The following is an 18523-nucleotide window of genomic DNA, read 5'->3' as shown; positions in this document are numbered from 1 at the left end:
GTGTCTAAAAAAAAAAGATAAAAATGAGTACAATGTTGCATGACCACACAATTGTCATTTAAAGTGCGACAACTCTGAAAGCTGAAAATTGGCCTGGTAAGGAAGGGGGTATAAGTGCCTGGTAGGCAAGTGGTTAAGGACTCCACTGGCACCTTTTTGGGGGGTAACCGAAATTGACAGGTACCCGCTCCCACTTCTGCTGCAATCACCTAGGTGATCAGAAGCGGAGGTTGTCCTCCCCCCCCCCCCCCCCCCTGTAGTCTTCTGGGACACATGACAGGTCCTAGAAGATTACAGGACCATTCACAAAGCACAGAGAAACTTGCACATGGTCAGTGGGCACCCGGATGTGAAGACGCAAACTGTCACAGCTGGGTGCCCACACTGAAGATGCCGGCACTGGAAACACAGGGCGGCCAGTGAAATGGGCTGTGGGCAGGACACCACGAGATCGAGGGACAATGTCACTCCAATTCCTCAAATTAAACCTTGCCAAAACCGAGCTCCTAGATTTCCCCCCAGCCCATGCCCCCCCTGACCTCTTCATCACGACCAGAGTATTAGGTGTCATTCTAGACTCCAATCTGTCTTTCCAGCCCCAGGTCCAATTGCTGACTCCACCTCCGCAACATCTCCAAAATACGCACGTTCCTAGCTCCAGAAACTACAAAGCAACTCATTCACTCCCTTATTATATCACGACTTGACTACTGTAACTCCCTCCTCATCGGCCTACCCCAACACAGGCTATCCCCACTTCAGTCTATCCTGATTTCTGCAGCCAGACTCATCCACCGTGTACTGTCTCCCATTATAATGTACAGCGCTGAGCAAACTGTTGGTGCTATATAAATACTGTATAATAATAATAGTGTTGTTGATCTTGATGGAGAAGTCGGGGGGGGGGCACGGGCTGGGGGGAATACTAGAAGCTCAGTTTTGGAAAGGTTGAGTTTGAGGAAGTTGAGTGACATCCAGGCCGATATGTCACTTAGTAGGCTGGTGATGTGATTGGAGACTGAGGGGGTGAGGTGAGGGGTAGAAAGATAGATTTGAGTGTCATCGGCATAGAGATGGTAGTTGAAGCCGTGGGAGTTTATCAATTGGCCAAGGGAGGAGGTGTAGATGGAGAAGAGGAGGGGTCCGAGGACAGAACCTTGAGGGACCCCAACAGAGAGAGGGAGTGAAGGGGATGTGGCAGCGTTATAGGTAACACTGAAGGAGCGCTGTGATAGATAGGAGGAGAGAGCGGAGTCTCTGAGACCAACTACATTGGAGACCCATACTTGGGGTATGATCCTGGAGACACGGGCCTCATTGAACGGTGTCAGATATCTATGTATGTACTGGGGGGAGTTACTTGCCGTGTACAGCTGAATTGTTCTAGGCTGTTTCTTCTTTTCTATGTTCATTTGTTTATAAAAGGTAAAAGTGACACCATAGACAAAGCAAGTTATTGTTCTGTATGATCTGTAACAGTGCCACAACTGCCTATACGTGAGAATGTATGACTCCATTGTCTGGGCTGAATGTTGGGAATACTGTGCGCACTTAGAAACTTTATTAATAAAATCTATTTGATTAAAAAAATACTGTAGATAATGCTGTACATATTCTTTCTATTCATAAGATATATTTAGTAATGAACATTAAAAATAGAAAGCAACTTTATGTAGCCCTTTATATAGAATTATTTTTTCTTTCTCTACAGGTAGATTGATGAACCAGGTTTTAGGACATTTTGGTCTTCATGAATACAGCTGAGTCACATGGAAAACAAGACATATGGTTGTCTTAATTGACTGAAAGTCTTTATTGCAGTTCACTGGAGGATTCACACGGGATACAAGTCATATCTGTGTTCTAAAAGTCATGGTTTGGATCCTCTTCCACATTGATCCAGCAGGAGAAAAGTAATTTCAGTGTTCTGGAAGTGACAATGGCTTTACAATAACGTCCAACCCAAATATACATAAGAGGAGTCATTTCAAACTACTTGTTTGGAGATTTTACAATGGAGAGAAAATATATCACACACCAGAAGGCTTGCAAGGGAGAGAAGCCATATCATTGTTCTGAATGTGACAAAACGTTTATAAGCGAGAGAGACCTTATAGTACACCAAAGAGTTCACACTGGAGAGAAGCCATATCAGTGTTCTGAATGTGATAAAGCTTTTACTCAGAAGTCACATCTTATCACACACCAGAGGAGTCACACTGGAGAGAAGTCATATCAGTGTTCTGAATGTGATAAAGCTTTTACTCAGAAGTCACATCTTATCACACACCAGAGGAGTCACACTGGTGAGAAGTCATATCAGTGTTCTGAATGTGATAAAGCTTTTACTGAGAAGTCAAATCTTATCGCACACCAGAGGATTCACACTGGAGAGAAGCCATATCAGTGTTCTGAATGTGATAAAGCTTTTACTCAGAAGTCAGATCTTAACAGACACCAGAGGATTCACACTGGAGAGAAGCCACATCAGTGTTCTGAATGTGATAAAGCTTTTACTCTGAAGTCACATCTTATCACACACCAGATGATTCACACTGGAGAAAAGTCATATCAGTGTTCTGAATGTGATAAAGCTTTTACTCAGAAGTCAAATCTTATCAGACACCAGAGGATTCACACTGGAGAGAAGTCATATCAGTGTTCTGAATGTGATAAAGCTTTTACTCAGAAGTCAAATCTTATCAGACACCAGAGTATTCACACTGGAGAGAAGCCATATCAGTGTTCTGAATGTGATAAAGCTTTTACACAGAAGTCACATCTTATCACACACCAGAGGAGTCACACTGGAGAGAAGCCATTTTAATGCTCTCAATGTGACAAAACTTTTACAGTTAATGCCGGTCTAATCTATCACCGGAGGATTCACAAATTTCTGCATAGATTAAATTCTGGAAGAAAAGAGATATTAAAGAAGTTTCAGGTGTCACAAGTTAGTTTCACATCCCCAATGTCATCCCACAAGCTAGAGAAGAAAGGAGAAGATAAAATGTTACTTTAAAAGAAACAAACTAAAATCTGAGCAAACTGGAATGTAATGATCGGATGAACTGAGTTTAGTGCTTATGTCCATCAATACACAACTAGAAGGGATTTGAATATTTTACCTTTTGACAATTTTTTTTTAAGATAAGCATCAATAACTGAACAGCTTCCCTCATGATTCTCATCTTTATCTATTTTATGGAGCTTTGAATGAACATGTAATGCATTTTCATGATTCACCAACTGAGTTGTGTTTCCAAGCATTTTCTTCATTTCTGGATCCTGAGGTAATACATGACCAACACTGCCTCAGTACCAGAGACTAGGATGGGGTCTATTATCTTACCAAGTCTCTTAAGCCTCAGTGGGAGAGTCCATTCCAGGTTCTTCTGACTATTGATACATGATCAGCCAGGCTTGAGGTCTCCAGCTAAGCCCACCTTGTCCACTCCTCCCATTACATGTTCCATCTCCTCTCCCATTATCAATGCCTTCTTTCCACATTTCATCTCTCATTAATATTATTATTATTATTATACAGGATTTATATAGCGCCAACAGTTTGCTCAGCGCTTTACAATATAACGGGAGACAATACAGCAACAATACAGTTCAATACAAGAGAGATAGGAGGCCCTGCTCCTCGGAGCTTACAATCTAGGAGGGAGGAGCAAGTGGTACAAAAGGTAGTAATTGCGGGGGATGGACTGGTAGGAAGAGTAGAAGATTCCATTATTAGCTGAGGGCAGGATATGCTTCCCTAAGGGAGAGGTTTTCAGAGATCGCCTAAAAGTGAGCAGAATATGCAATAGTCTGATAAATTGGGGTAGAGAGTTCCAGAGGATGGGGGAAGCTCTGGAAACGAGCATGGGAGGAGGAGACAAGGGAGCAAGAGAGCAGGGGATCGTGCGAGAAACACATGACGGTTTGGGTGATATTTGGAGACAAGATTGGTGATGTAATTTGGAGCAGAGTTATAAATGGCTTTATATGTTTTTGTTAATGTTTTGAATTTTATTCATTGGGCAATGGGAAGCCAGTGGAGGGATTGGCAGAGAGGGGTGGAGTACACTGAGCGGAGGCCAGTGGAGGGATTGGCAGAGTGGGGTGAAGGACACTGAGCGGAGGCCAGTGGAGGGATTGGCAGAGAGGGGTGGAGAACACTGAATGGAGGCCAGTTGTTAGGATCCGCCAGGTGGTGCCTCAGGCTGCCAGCTGACAGACCTACCCAGAGCGTGGAGTCTAAGCCCGATCTGTGCTTTCACCAGGGCCCCAGATGGTGGGGATGGACTTGTAACAGACCCGGGCCAGGTCACGACCTCCGAGCAGGCCCACCAGTGGCAGAGGAAGCCTCCGGGGACGTATGCAGGTACCGGGAGAGCCAGATGTGAAGAGGATGGTGGACCTAGCAGGGTGGTCACGGGCCGTGGTCCCGAGGGGGTAAGCGGAGTACCGAATCAGCAGGCGAAGAGTAGTCAGGTCACACGCAGGGTCAGCAGGGTAAGTCAGTCCGTAGAATGGTCAGACAAGCCGGGGGTCAGAGTAGGAGAAGGCAGAGTAGTCAGGGCAATCCGGGTCAAATCACAGGAGAAGGCAGCGTAGTCAGGGTCACTTAACAGGTACAGGAACTTAGGATCACAGATAGACCTTGCGGCAATCTGTGACAGTGCAGGGCATCTTTAAATAGTGCGCCCTGCATTGTCATTGGCCGGCCAGGACGCGCCCCCGGCTGTCATTGGATGCCTGAGGCGTGCCCGCGGCCCCTACTGCACATGCGCGGCATCCTGTCAGCCGCGGCTCACCGGGACCTAGTGCCTGTGTCCCGGCGTGATCTGCCGCCAGTGCGCATGCTCCGGGAGGGGGGCCGCGGTCGCTGAACCCGGAGCCGCGATCCCTGACACCAGTGGAGGGATTGGCAGAGAGGGGTGTAGGCCAGTGGAGGGATTGGCAGAGTGGGGTGAAGGACACTGAGTGGAGGCCAGTGGAGGGATTGGCAGAGAGGGGTGGAGGACACTGAGTGGAGGCCAGTGGAGGGATTGGCAGAGAGGGGTGTAGGCCAGTGGAGGGAGTGGCAGAGAGGGGTGGAGTACACTGAATGGAGGCCAGTGGAGAGATTGGTGGAGTACACTGAATGGAGGCCAGTGGAGGGATTGACAGAGAGGGGTGGAGGGATTGGCAGATAGGGGTGTCTGATACAGAACGGTAAGTAATGTGGATGATGGCAGCAGCATTCATGATAGACTGAAGAGGGGATAGCCTGCAATGAGTTTGGCCAATGAGGAGGGAGTTACAATAGTCAAGGCGAGATATAACAAGGGAGAGAATAAGTTGCTTAGTGGTTTCCGAGTTTAAGAACGGGCGTATCTTGGAGATGTTGCGGAGGTGAAGTCTACAAGATTTGGACAGCGATTGGATTTGGGACTGAAAGAACAGATGGGAGTCTAGGATTACACCAAGTACCCTGACATGAGGGGAGGGACTGATGATTGTGTTATTGATCTTGATGGAGAAGTCAGGGGAGGGGGCACAGGCTGTAGGGAATACTAAGACCTCAGTTTTGGAAAGATTGAGTTTGAGGAAGTGGAGTGACATCCATGCCGATATGTCACTTAGTAGGGTAGTAATGCGAGAGGAGACTGAAGGGGTGAGGTGAGGAGGAAAAAGATAGATTTGTGTGTCATCAGCATAGAGATGGTACTTAAAGCCATGGGAGTTTATCAAGTGACCAAGGGAGGAGGTGTAGATGGAGAAGAGTAGGGGTCCAAGGACAGAACCTTGAGGAACCCCTACAGAAAGAGGGAGTGGAGAGGAGGAGACAGAGTTAAAGGTATTGCTGAAGGAGCACTGTGATAGGTAGGAGGAGAACCAGGAGAGAGCGGAGTCTTAGAGGCCAAGAGAGTGGAGTTTTTTGAGGAGGAGGGGATGGTTAACCGTATCAAAAGCCGTGGAGAGGTCATGTAGTAAGAGTAAGGAGTAGTGGCCATTGGTTGGGATGAGTACGGAGTAGTGGCCATTGGTTTAGCAGGTAGTAGATCATTTTGTGAGTTTTAGTAGGGCAGTTTCAGTGGAGTGTACGGGGCGAAAGCCAGACTGTAAAGGGTCAAGAAGGTTGTTGTTGGTGAGTTAGGAGCTCAGGCGATTGTAGACTAAGCGTTCTAAGAGTTTAAAGGTAAACAAGAGCAGGGGGACGGGTCTTAAGTTGTTCAGGTTTGTGGGGTCCAGGGAGGGCTTTTTAAGTATGGGAGTGATGTGCGCATGCTTTAGAGGGGAGGGGAAGGCGCCAGTAGAGATGGAAAGATTGAAGATGTGAGGGAGCATAGGATGGAAGAAGAGGTGACCGTAGTAGTTATGAGGGGACAGGATCCAGGGGGCAGGTGGTGAGACGGGCTTCTGAGAAACCTTGTTTGGCAGCATGGAGGGAGGAATTGTATGTGAAGAAAGCAGATTTATATCGGGTGAATGTTTGGTGAGATTTGGTTTTACACCACAATCGCTCCAGCACACGACTATGTCGTTTAAGATCTCTGGTGTTGTCAGTCTGCCAAGGTTGTAATGGTCGGGGCCTGATGCTTCGTGTTAGAGGAGCAAGTGAGTCTAATGTGGATGAAAGTGAACTGATATGGACAGCAGTGGCCAGGTCAGGGCAGGACAGGGGAGAGATTCTGTCATAGAGTTGGTCAGTTGCAGAGTGGAAAGGAGAAGGGTTCAAGTTGTGAAGGTTTCTGCAGGTGATTGCTGATTGGCGGGATAGGTGTTTGAAGATGAGGAGACTGTGAAGGTGATGAGATTGTGATCAGAGAGAGGAAAGGGGGTGTTTGTGAGGTTGTAGGATATCATCTCATGGGTGACAACCTTTCAGGCAGGTCTGTGTCTGTGACACCAGCTAGAAAGAAGTCTGTTCAGTGAGAAAACAACATCCCAAGCTGATGCAGGCCTTCCAATACTGAGTTACTGCTGATTTAGGGGATGTATTCAGCAGTAAAACGTAAGCCCAGCTGGCCACTTGTGTTCCATGTGGTTCTGCCAAATGGGATTCCATCAGGTGAAGATCAGAAATCCTTGTTCCATGTTTTCTCTTTCCAGCTATTACTCCTCTCCATAGACTAATCACACAATACAACTGCCAGAGATCTGAACTTACAAAGTGCTGAGTGTGCGGTCATATTCCTACCACTTCTTCCGGGGGACTGACATTCCTCTGATTGGGGTTCACAATACTCACTCTGAGTGCACACATCTCTTTTTGGTGGAAAGTTTGTAAAGAAAACTTCTTCTCCCTGGAAATATTACAACGTTGGCACCAAAGTGTAACTATGGGCAAAATCACTAATGACATTAATAATGAAATCTGTCATTAGCAGAGCAGGCTTTGCTTTTCTGAGTCTCCTATTGTTTTATTTTTTGTTGTCCCTCCAAGTAGATTGTTTTTTTTTTTGTACTTTCTGTAGAAGACTAAGTCTTTAGAGAAAAATGGCAGTTGGAGGGGTTGGGGCAAATCCTATAACACTGCTGGTGGTGCTCACAACTGTCAGTTGTCATTCATATGGGGGTTGGACCTTATAGAGAACCTGTTGCTGTAACTGCTGTAGAAGCGTTAGCTGAAGTTGGGCTTTACTTGTTGTGTGTCTTATAATCTATCTAAGACTTCCCTGTACAGGGTGACAACGCTGCTGTGTAATGTTCCTGCAGAATGATCAGGGTTGTCACCCTGATACAGAAGGCGGGAAAATAACAGATGTACAGACAGGACCAACAGCTGATACAACTATGTTGCAGAGGGAACTCTGAGAATGCTAATGACAGATTGCATTACACATTCAGTTAGCAGACTTCCTGCTGTTGGTCTGATGTTTGAATTGTGTTCTGATATTTACTGTCCTGCTGTAAAAGGTGTAAATGATCGCCCGCATGTTTCCTGTAGTAACAGGGACTACAAACTCATATCAGGAATAGTAGGATGATAAAATGTAAGTTAATAGATAGGGCCGCGCCCTTACAATAAGGTATATCTATATAAATTATATATTAGATTGTTATTAATAAACACTGGCTGGATTTACATATTACATAATTCACATATGAAAAAATAAGAGAAATCCTTATAAAGTACAGCAAACAGATTTTCTGGATATATATGTGTGAATTTTTGTTTTTAAATAAGAAATGAATAATAAATATGAATAATAGAAAAATATCTAAAACATAAATAAAAATAAAAAATATAAATGAAATATAATCACAAAATTTTGAAAATGAAAAGATGAAAAAGAATCTAAAAATGAAATGGTGTCCAAAGTCTATGAATAATAGCGGAGTATTCTATTCGTGTCCACAATAGTAATTGCTGTATATAAGGAACTGTAGAAATAAATCCTTGCTTGAATATTGACCCTTTTATGGGCTCACCTTCTTGTTAGCCTATTGCTGGGCTGACACAGCTTTTAAGAGGTTTGTATTGATGAGATCCTTTGGACCTCCCCTGGGTTTTCCTGGATTGGTCACTTCTAATGTGCTTGTATGGACATGATGTTCTCTGCTTCCTTCTGATGCTGGATGTGGCTCCATCTCCCTGTTTTTCTCCTCGTTAGTATAGTGGAAGAAAGAAGAGATATTTGGTGCCTTATCGTTTTAATAAAAAGATTTATTTAATGCCCTCTATATGACCTCACATGTCAATCATTTCAATGCGCTTTGTAATAGATAAAACCGCTAAATGCGGATGTGACAGGCTTCCTCCGTGTGTCTACACACACTGTCTATACCCGCCGTTACTGAAGTTGGGTTGCCGTGGTGATGTCAAAGCCCCTCCCCAACGCGTTGCGCCACAGGGTCACATGGCTTCTTCCGGGGGATGTGATAGGACAATCACCTTGCCTGGACTTCTTTTATAATAGTTTGGCACCATTTTCTTGAAGTATGTATGGTTGCGGCCATCTTTTTGGGGCCAAACCTTTATAGCTATCATTATGGACAGCTGTATTGATCAAATTGAGACAATGTTGCTAATTGTGATGTTGTTTGTGTGAAAACATGTAACTGTTATATCCACTGTTTAACAACCCTGTATACGTCGGCTATATAAACTGTGCATGTAATTGGCAACAGGGAAGTCGGTCACATTTACTTTTAACAATAAGGTTTAATCCAAAATTTATTACAAAATGCATATACAAAAAATAGAAAAAAGAAAAAATCCGTACATATATATATATTCAATTAAAAACAGTATAAAGTGCTTTATATTGACTTCCAACTACTAGTTTTTTAGTTTTTAGGAATAGTAGGATGGTTACCTACCCATGGGGGGGTCACCTTTTTGGATTTGGGGGAAACATTTCAGATGGTTTCTTTCCATTAATGACATCGACAAGGAGAGTCTCACTTCACTAACAATAGGGGAGCCAATCACAGGCCAGTAACATTTCATGGTGTCTCAATGTATTGCAGAATGTTTAATCCCCATTGGTCCAATGGATTACTAGTCCTTCCATATACATTGCTTCTTGTGTGGAAGGAGCGCCCTAAAATGGCTTCCCTTCAATTCCACCCATAGCTGTACTTTAGGTGATGTTGCCCCTCCCCCATATCTGTAATGGAAAGCCTCAATTTCTCCCAATACTCCCCTGGCCTTCCAGTGGGAAGAAACATTTTCTCTGGAGTGGAGATGTTTTATGCAGTGAGCCCTTCATAGACGGGATGGGGAATCTAAGTAATGTAAGATAAGTAAGATGAACCGGAGTACTGGAGTCATGGATCAGATAACCAATGACACCATTGATGGTAGAGCAGAGCTGACAGCAGAAGTGGCTCCATCACCTAAGGTGGTGTCACAGAACTGCATGGCGGCTGACTATCTCTCAGAAGATCAAGGCGGAGCCTACAAACTGGTGTCAGAGAGTGTTGTACATTTATATTAGATCATGAGGATCTCAGAAGGGGATATCTACACAAGGTAAAGGAGTTCCAACAGTCACCTGGGTGGGGGGAAGTGGGATCCATTTTCTTGGATGGGTTTAGTTGGAACTTGGTTGAATAATATGGTGGCTTTGCTTCTTAGGCCATTAGTTGCTACTATAGATTTGATGATAATCGTATACATTGTTGCTGTTGTGTGTTTCGCTGCCAGTTGATTTTGCTTGTTTATGCACATGATTACATTCACATTGTTAGAACAGAAGATTATTTAAAGCCCCCTAAATATTGTGTTTTATTTTCTCAAAGCAGAGACCCTGGAGAATAAAATGGTGGTGGTTACAATTTTTTTGTCACGCAATATTAGCGCAGCTGTCTATGAAATGCATATTTTCAGTAAAAAAACACTAACAATAAGTACAGTGCAGAAAAACACAATATATGACCTAATTTGATGAAAAATGAAAGATGAGGTTGGCATCAAGTATATAGATACCAAACATGTCAAGCTTTAAAATGTCATGTGCTTGTGAAATGGTGACAAACTTCAGTACCAAATATTGTCCATAGGTGACGCTTTAAAAGCCTTTACAGGTCATCAGTTTATATAGTGAACCATGAATGATGGCCCTAGAGTTATTCCTCTCCCTCTGGTGTGTGCAGAGATATGTACAATGTGTAGTGTGAGTGATGATTTCATAAGTGGGCGGGGCTAGTATTAATGAGGGGTGTGTCATATGTTAATCATTTCTTATAATAGATGATATAAATAGATCCTTGAAATGTAAACAATCTATCTCTTTCCTTCTGTTGTTAAAGTGTCACATATATATGATGAATAAAGTTGGATGATATTTTCACCGCACAATACCGTGGTCTGGGTTCTTCTAGAACACATCCCCCCAAAAATGTCCTCTTCCAGTTCTAGGAGTCTGGTGGAATTGGACACAAGCTGATGGTATCTCTTAGGCCCCTTGTACATGGGGGGTCCGGCCCCTGTGGGTGCAATGCTGGCATTATAATACACCTGGTAGGCACAGGTACAGCGTCCAGCCCCGCTGCCTGCAGCCTGTCAAAGTCTACACTACAGCTGGACGGGGCTCAGTGTTGCACCACGTTTACCTCGTGTTTAGGGCGCTCTGTGTTCAGGGAGAAATGGCCGCCATCCTGATCAGACAAAGCATAGAGCAGATGTAGGCCGGTGCAGTCTGCTTCTTCCCCTGTAGGTGGCGCCCAACCAGAGTGACATCCCAGCCTGGAGAGGAAGTCGGGGGACACTTGGCTTCTCTGTGGTTTCCTGGTTCCTGGAGACGGTGTGGAATGAAGGGGTCCATGGAGTCCTGGAGACATTTTTTGTTCTTTGTTTACACCTTTTAAAAATCATTTTATTCCTGAAAATCACTAAACCCCAAATCTGATGTATTCTTTGATAGCAGACACCCTATATAATACAATGTTGGGAGTTGTCATTTTCTATGTTACATGATATTAGCACAACAGTTTATGAAAGGCAACATTTCAGGAACAATATAGTAACGTTTATTTCTGAGCACATAAATGCAATTCATGACCTATTTTCTGGTGAAATATAAAAGATGAGGTTGTGCCGAGGAAATGGGATTCCCAACATGTCAAGCCGTAACACTGTGTGCACTTGGAACGCTTTAATAGCCCCTCCAGGTCATCAGTATAGAGTTACACAGGAGCACTGGTGCTCCAATCATTGCTCTCCCTCCGGCGTGTGCGCTGATATGTAACGTGTGTGGGGATCACTGTGTTCCTATGTAGGCACCCCAATGTACATGTCACGTCCTGGTCTGTGTATAGGAGGTCCGCTGAGCTCCCTCTGTCCTTCCCAGTGACACCCACCATGACAGCACCGGGCTCTGCTGTCCCACATGGTGTCAGGGGGAGGGGCACATCTCAGTGGTGGGAATGATAGGCGACTTCACATCCACTTGTATCACTTCCACATGACAGCCGACATTCGGATTTACTAAAGTCCTCACACTCCTGGCTGTATAGCGGTGGGCAGTGTGGGGGGAAATAACATGTCTGTAGCATTGTTAAAAATCCAAATCCCCAGCAAGTGGCTGCATTATCATATTTTACCACCCCCCCATCCTGGCACAGTAAGATGGTTGCCTAAGCCTCCTTAAGGTGGTCATTGGATTTTGGTACCTGTATGTGGCAAGGCTGCCAGAAAGTCTGTCACTTGTGGTGTCCTCATACTGGGGAGAAGTAGCAGAATGTGTTTTGGGGTGTAATTCCACATCTCCCCATGGCGTGTGCCAGAAATAGCTCATTAAATGACAACTTGGTGTAAATAGATTTTGTTTTTCATTTTCCAATAACTTATGGCAATAACTGTAAATGTTCCATGGACACAACATGCCTCTCAGCACATACCTTGGGATGTATCCTTCCCATAAAGGGGACATTTGGGGATGTTTGTAAGGTCCGGGCATTTTACTGCCTCAAGAAATGTGATCGGCAGTCAGAAAGTAACAGCGACGTAAAAGCTGCATAAATTCCATTCTATATCCCATAGTTTGTAGACGCCATAACTTCACACAGACCAATCAATATCCACGGATTCAGCTATGCTTCTACCAAAGACACGGAGCAGAATACACGTTGTACTACATGTATGAAGAAATCTGATTTTATGGGATATGTTTTATAACAAAGTAGAAGATATCATTTGTTTTCAATATTAAAAAAATACCCCCCCCCCAGTGGTGATCAAATACCACTAAAGAAAGCTCTTATGTCAATATCATTTGTGTGCAGTGTTGCATGACCGCACAATTGCCAGTTAAAGTAGTGCAGTGCTGAACAGCAAAAAATACCATGGTCATGAAGGGGGTAAAATGTTCTGGAGCTGAAGTAGGTAATAAATCTTCCTGTCATCCTACACAGTTTGGTTTAATTTTCTTACATTTCTCAGGCTGCAGTTCTTCAAGGTGGTGATCACACATATACAGAGACAGGAAGTGAAGTCAGGTACAGACAGGAAGTGATGTCAGGCACAGACGGGAAGTGAGGTAACACAGACAGGAAGTAATGTCAAACACAGACAGGAAGTGATGTCAGGCAGAGGTGGGAAGTGATGTCAGGTACAGACAGCAAGTGATGTCAGGCACAGGAAGTGATGTCAGGCAGAGCCAGGAATTTATGTCGGGCACAGATGGGAAGTGATGTCAGGTACAGACAGGAAGAGAGATCAGACACAGCCAGGAAGTGAGGTCAGGCACAGCCAGGAAATGATGTTGGGCACAGACAGGAAGAGATGTCGGCACAGACATGAAGTGATCTCGGGCACAGACAGGAAGAGATGTCCGGCACAGACAGGAAGTGATGTCAGGCACAGACAGGAAGTGACCTCAGGCACAGACAGGTAGTGAGGTCTGGCACAGACAGGAAGTGATGTCAGGCACACACAGGAAGTGACATCAGGCACAGACAGGAAGCTCCATGTGGGAGGAATTATAGAGGAGACATTGCTGGAAGTGTGAGCAGAGGAGGTAATGAGATTGTATTTGATCATATCTCCCATCACTCTCCCTTGTGTGACACCATATTTCTCTGTCCCTCTTTGCCCTGTAAATGTCCCTCTTTTCGGTGTGATGTACACACAGACATATGAACAGACAATAGAACGGCCCAAAGTCTTCATATGGCTCTCAGATTTCCCTCAGATTTCACATTATTTCCCGTATTGAAGTGAAAACTCGGATAGAAAAGTAATAGTGAGATCAGACATAAGTGGGTGTCACTGATCACATTGTCCCCAAACGTCACCCCAGATAAACGTTTTCCCGGTCAGGCTCCGGTCACACCAGGAACTGCACGTTTCTCATGACTCCCCACAGCCGGTTTCCTCCTGCTCATGGGCCAATCGTACTGCACTTTGTGAATGGGCCGCCATCCTCTGTGACCTGGGGGGAGAGAGGGAGGAGGACAGTACGGGGCCCCAAGTACTCATCAGTGAGGGACACTCACTTCCAGAGACTCTCCGCTCTCATCCCGGACTTCACTTCTATAGAAGAAAGGAGGAAACTCCAAATTCTACTGGGAGAAGAGGAGCCAATGGGGGAAATAGCTGCACCACATGTGACACCATGCCACAGACTGAGAGGGACATGAAACACTGAGGACTTCATAATCCTTCCCATGGACCCCTCCCCCTTTATATTTCCCCTCTTCCCATACAAACTGCTTTGGCAATGCTACAATGTCATTTGTTCCTGCCAATAAAGCTCATTGAATTGAGAGGGAAAGAGAAAGAAGGAAAGATGGTGTCACTAATCATGGTGGGACGCCTCATTTGCGGAGTTCCCGGTTTTGTCCTCTAACCCCCCGGTCACATCCAGCTTACAGTGAAGTCGTACGATTTCCAAGTCGGGGGAAATGCCGATTTCAGGAGTGACACCGATGTCTATGCCAATCCCACCAATAGTAGTGCAGGGACGACTTTAGAAATCGCTACGACTCCCACCAAGTCACACCCCCCGATATGACCCGTCATTGTGGGCAGTAGGGGGCGACTTGTGATCTGCAAGAAGCATAGCATGTGTAACGGAACCGGAACCCAGACCGCACTGGGTTTTCCGTTATAGCACAACTTCTCCTGTCCGAACACCATCCACGGACCACGCCCTCGAAATCCCTCAGGAAAAAAACAGCACCCAGCTCTTAAAACAGGAAGCCAACAACCTTTATTTTACACAAACAACATGTTTTATACAGAGGGCGGGGAAACACAACCAGGAACAGGAAATACATCATCAGCCCACCCTCTCAGTGGGAAGGGCTACAGTATAGGCAGGAAACACCTCATCACCCCTCCCCATCCAACCAGACACAGAACAATGGGATGCAGCCATGTGGCAAAGGACATTGACCAACCCCCACACCAATACACAAACAGTACATCCCATAATAGTTGGCTGGACAGGAAGACACAGCACCATGGGGGGGAGCACATGGCAAACAGACAATGGACAACCATGTGGCCGAGAACAAAGGAATGGACACATGGCAGTAGACAATGGGCAACCACATGGCAGGGACAAAGGAACACACACTATACACAATACTGGGACAATCACATTCACACCCTGTACCCCTTAACAGGCACAGGGTGGGTTAAACATAATGAGGGGGACATGAGCTGACCAAGCGGTCCCCCCACCCCCAAAAGTCACTCCCATCACAGCATGGAAATGGCATGCCGAGTGACACCCCATGTGACCGGGGACTAAACACTGAAAGAAGCGGAGTTCTCTCTCAGCCAACCACTCTCTGTATTTGTTTCTTCCATAGAGAACCCCGAGAGTCCTGGATGGGAATGATTGATTTCCACAGAGAGACAATCAGCAGAAAGAAATGTCCTGTGTTGGTGGTGTCACTGGAAGGAAAGAATGTCCTGTGTTGGTGGTGTCACTGGAAGGAAATACATGTCCCGTGTTGGCGGTGTCACTGGAAGGAAAGAAATGTCCCGTGTTGGCGGTGTGTCACTGGAAGGATAGAAATGTCCCGTGTTGGTGGTGTCACTGGAAGGAAAGAATGTCCCGTGTTGGTGGTGTCACTGGAAGGAAAGAAATTTCCTGTGTTGGTGGTGTCACTGGAAGGATAGAAATGTCCTGTGTTGGTGGTGTCACTGGAAGGAAAGAAATTTCTTGTGTTGGTGGTGTCACTGGAAGGATAGAAATGTCCTGTGTTGGTGGTGTCACTGAAAGGAAAGAATGTCCTGTGTTGGTGGTGTCACTGGAAGGAAATAAATCTCCCGTGTTGGTGGTGTCACTGGAAGGAAAGAAATGTCCCGTGTTGGTGGTGTCACTGGAAGGATAGAAATGTCCCGTGTTGGTGGTGTCACTGGAAGGAAAGAAATGTTCCGTGTTGGTGGTGTCACTGGAAGGATAGAAATGTCCCGTGTTGGTGGTGTCACTGGAAGGAAAGAATGTCCTGTGTTGGTGGTGTCACTGGAAGGATAGAAATGTCCTGCGTTGGTGGTGTCACTGGAAGGATAGAAATGTCCTGTGTTGGTGGTGTCACTGCAAGGAAAGAAATGTCCTGTGTTGGTGGTGTCACTGGAAGGATAGAAATGTCCTGTGTTGGTGGTGTCACTGGAAGGAAAGAAATGTCCTGTGTTGGTGGTGTCACTGGAAGGAAAGAAATGTCCTGTGTTGGTGGTGTCACTGGAAGGAAAGAAATGTCCTGTGTTGGTGGTGTCACTGGAAGGAAAGCATGTCCTGTGGTAAGCAGTACCGCCTGCTGGACGCCCCCCATTTCGGTGCAGGGGATGGTAATGAAATGATGACAGAATGGGAGGGGCCTGTGTTCAGGCTTCATAGAGACTCTGGGGGGATGGGAGGGGACCATACACGATACAATCTGATTGGACAATCTAATGTCCCACAAATTGTGAATAAAATGTTATAGATCTGTAACTCAAACATCATACATCCTCCAGCGTGCTCACATCTTCTGTGACAACAATGTTTGGATCCACATTCACCAAATGCTGAGAATTGATTGTTCCAATCAGGTTTGTGGAGTCGTGATTTCTATACAAGAAGGCTTTCTATTCCGTGTTATAATGTGAGAGGATCGGGAGCGTCGCTGGAGGAGGCAACGTTTTGTAGCCGCATCACGCTATTGGGAGATTTTTTTTTTTGCATTTTTCATCCGTCAATCCATCCGTCCGTTAATTCATCCGTCCATCCATCCATCCATCCATCCGTCCATCCATCCATCCATCCGTCCATCCATCTGTCCGTCCGTCCGTCTATCCGTCCATACATCCGTCTATCCATCCATCTGTCCGTCTGTCCATCCTTCCCTCCATCCATCCATCCATCCGTCCATCCATCCGTCTATCCATCCTTCCCTCCATCCATCCGTCTATCCATCAACCATCCGTCTATCCATCCATCCATCCGTCCGTCCATCCACCCACCTATCCTTCCCTCCATCCGTCCGTCTATCCATCCGTCCATCTATCCGTCCGTCCGTCCGTCCATCTATCCATCCATCCATCCATCCATCCGTCCATCCATCCGTCCATCCATCCGTCCATCTATCCATCCGTCCGTCCGCCCGTCCATCCATCCGTCCATCCATCCGTCCATGCATCCATCCATCCATCCCTCCATCCATCTGTCTATCCATCCATCCATCCGTCCATCCATCCATCCCTCCATCCATCGCATATTCGTAGGTTATTTGTCTTCCTTACAATCACCATGTTACTTATCCAGCCAGTTGGGTCAGTCACTGGTGCCAAGTGTCCATTGGCCTCATACTGGTCAAGCTGTGCCTTAACTGCCTGTTTTAATGCCACCGGCACATTGCGTGGTGCACATTGGACTGGACGGACACTCACATCAAGGTGGAAATGAACTTCCCCTGGTACAGATTCTACTGGCCCAGTAAACACATCACTAAATTCCTTTATCAGCAGTTGTTTTGTCAAGGGCCCCTTGGATAGATTGTCCATCACATTGCGCTCTGCAGGGACGGAGAAACGTATCAGCCCTAGACGCTCACAGGATGAGCCAGACAACAGTGGCTTTTGGCTGCTTCCACAATTTCACACTCCAGCTTGTGTGTTAGTCCACGTATGGCACATTCTGTCTTGAAGAGCCCCAGAGATTTCATCATCGCACCGGAGTATAACTTTAATCTGGTGTCACTTGGCAGTAGACGTGCTTCTGGTGCTGACACCATTTTGTCTCTGAAGCACATTACATCCCACGTTGTTCCTGAATGGAGGTGACAGGATTGGGGCTTATTATTTACATGTAAAGTGACAAACCATTTCTTTCCTCTGGATTGCACAGCACCCATCAATTCACTGCTGTCTATAACTTCAGTGGTGTGTGTGGGGGGAGGTAGGTGATCTGTGTGGGGGGGAGGTAGGTAATCTGTGCGGGGGAGGTAGGTGATCTGTGTGGGGAGGTAGGTGATCTGTGTGGGGGGAGGTAGGTGATCTGTGGGGGGGGGGAGGTAGGTGATCTGTGTGGGGGGAGGTAGGTGATCTGTGTGGGGGAGGTAGGTGATCTGTGTGGGGGAGGTAGGTGATCTGTGTGGGGGGAGGTAGGTGATCTGTGTGGGGGAAGGTAGGCCCATCAATTCACTGCTGTCTATAACTTCAGTGGTGTGTGTGGGGGGAGGTAGGTGATCTGTGTGGGGGAGGTAGGTGATCTGTGTGGGGGAGGTAGGTGATCTGTGTGGGGGAGGTAGGTGATCTGTGTGGGGGGAGGTAGGTGATCTGTGTGTGTGGGGGAGGTAGGTGATCTGTGTGTGTGGGGGGAGGTAGGTGATCTGTGTGGGGGAGGTAGGTGATCTGTTTGGGGGGAGGTAGGTGATCTGTGTGGGGGGAGGTAGGTGATCTGTGTGGGGAGAGGTAGGTGATCTGTGTGGGGGGAGGTAGGTGATCTGTGTGGGGGGAGGTAGGTGATCTGTGTGGGGAGAGGTAGGTGATCTGTGTGGGGAGGTAGGTGATCTGTGTGGTGGAGGTAGGTGATCTGTGTGGGGGAGGTAGGTGATCTGTGTGTGGGGAGGTAGGTGATCTGTGTGGGGGGAGGTAGGTGATCTG

The 18523-nt window shown here is 46.2% G+C and overlaps 1 pseudogene; it reads left to right on the top strand.

Annotated features, from left to right (window-relative positions):
* LOC149470578 (uncharacterized) overlaps positions 1-15279 on the top strand; it is a 195300-nt pseudogene extending 180021 nt beyond the window's left edge.
* The last annotated feature ends 3244 nt before the right edge of the window (positions 15280-18523 follow it).

This window comes from Staurois parvus, unplaced genomic scaffold (assembly GCF_062004578.1).
Source record: "Staurois parvus isolate SC_StPar_1 unplaced genomic scaffold, SC_StPar_1.0 ptg000038l, whole genome shotgun sequence".
Lineage (NCBI taxonomy): Eukaryota > Metazoa > Chordata > Amphibia > Anura > Ranidae > Staurois > Staurois parvus.
This window is presented reverse-complemented; position numbering and strand designations above follow the sequence as displayed.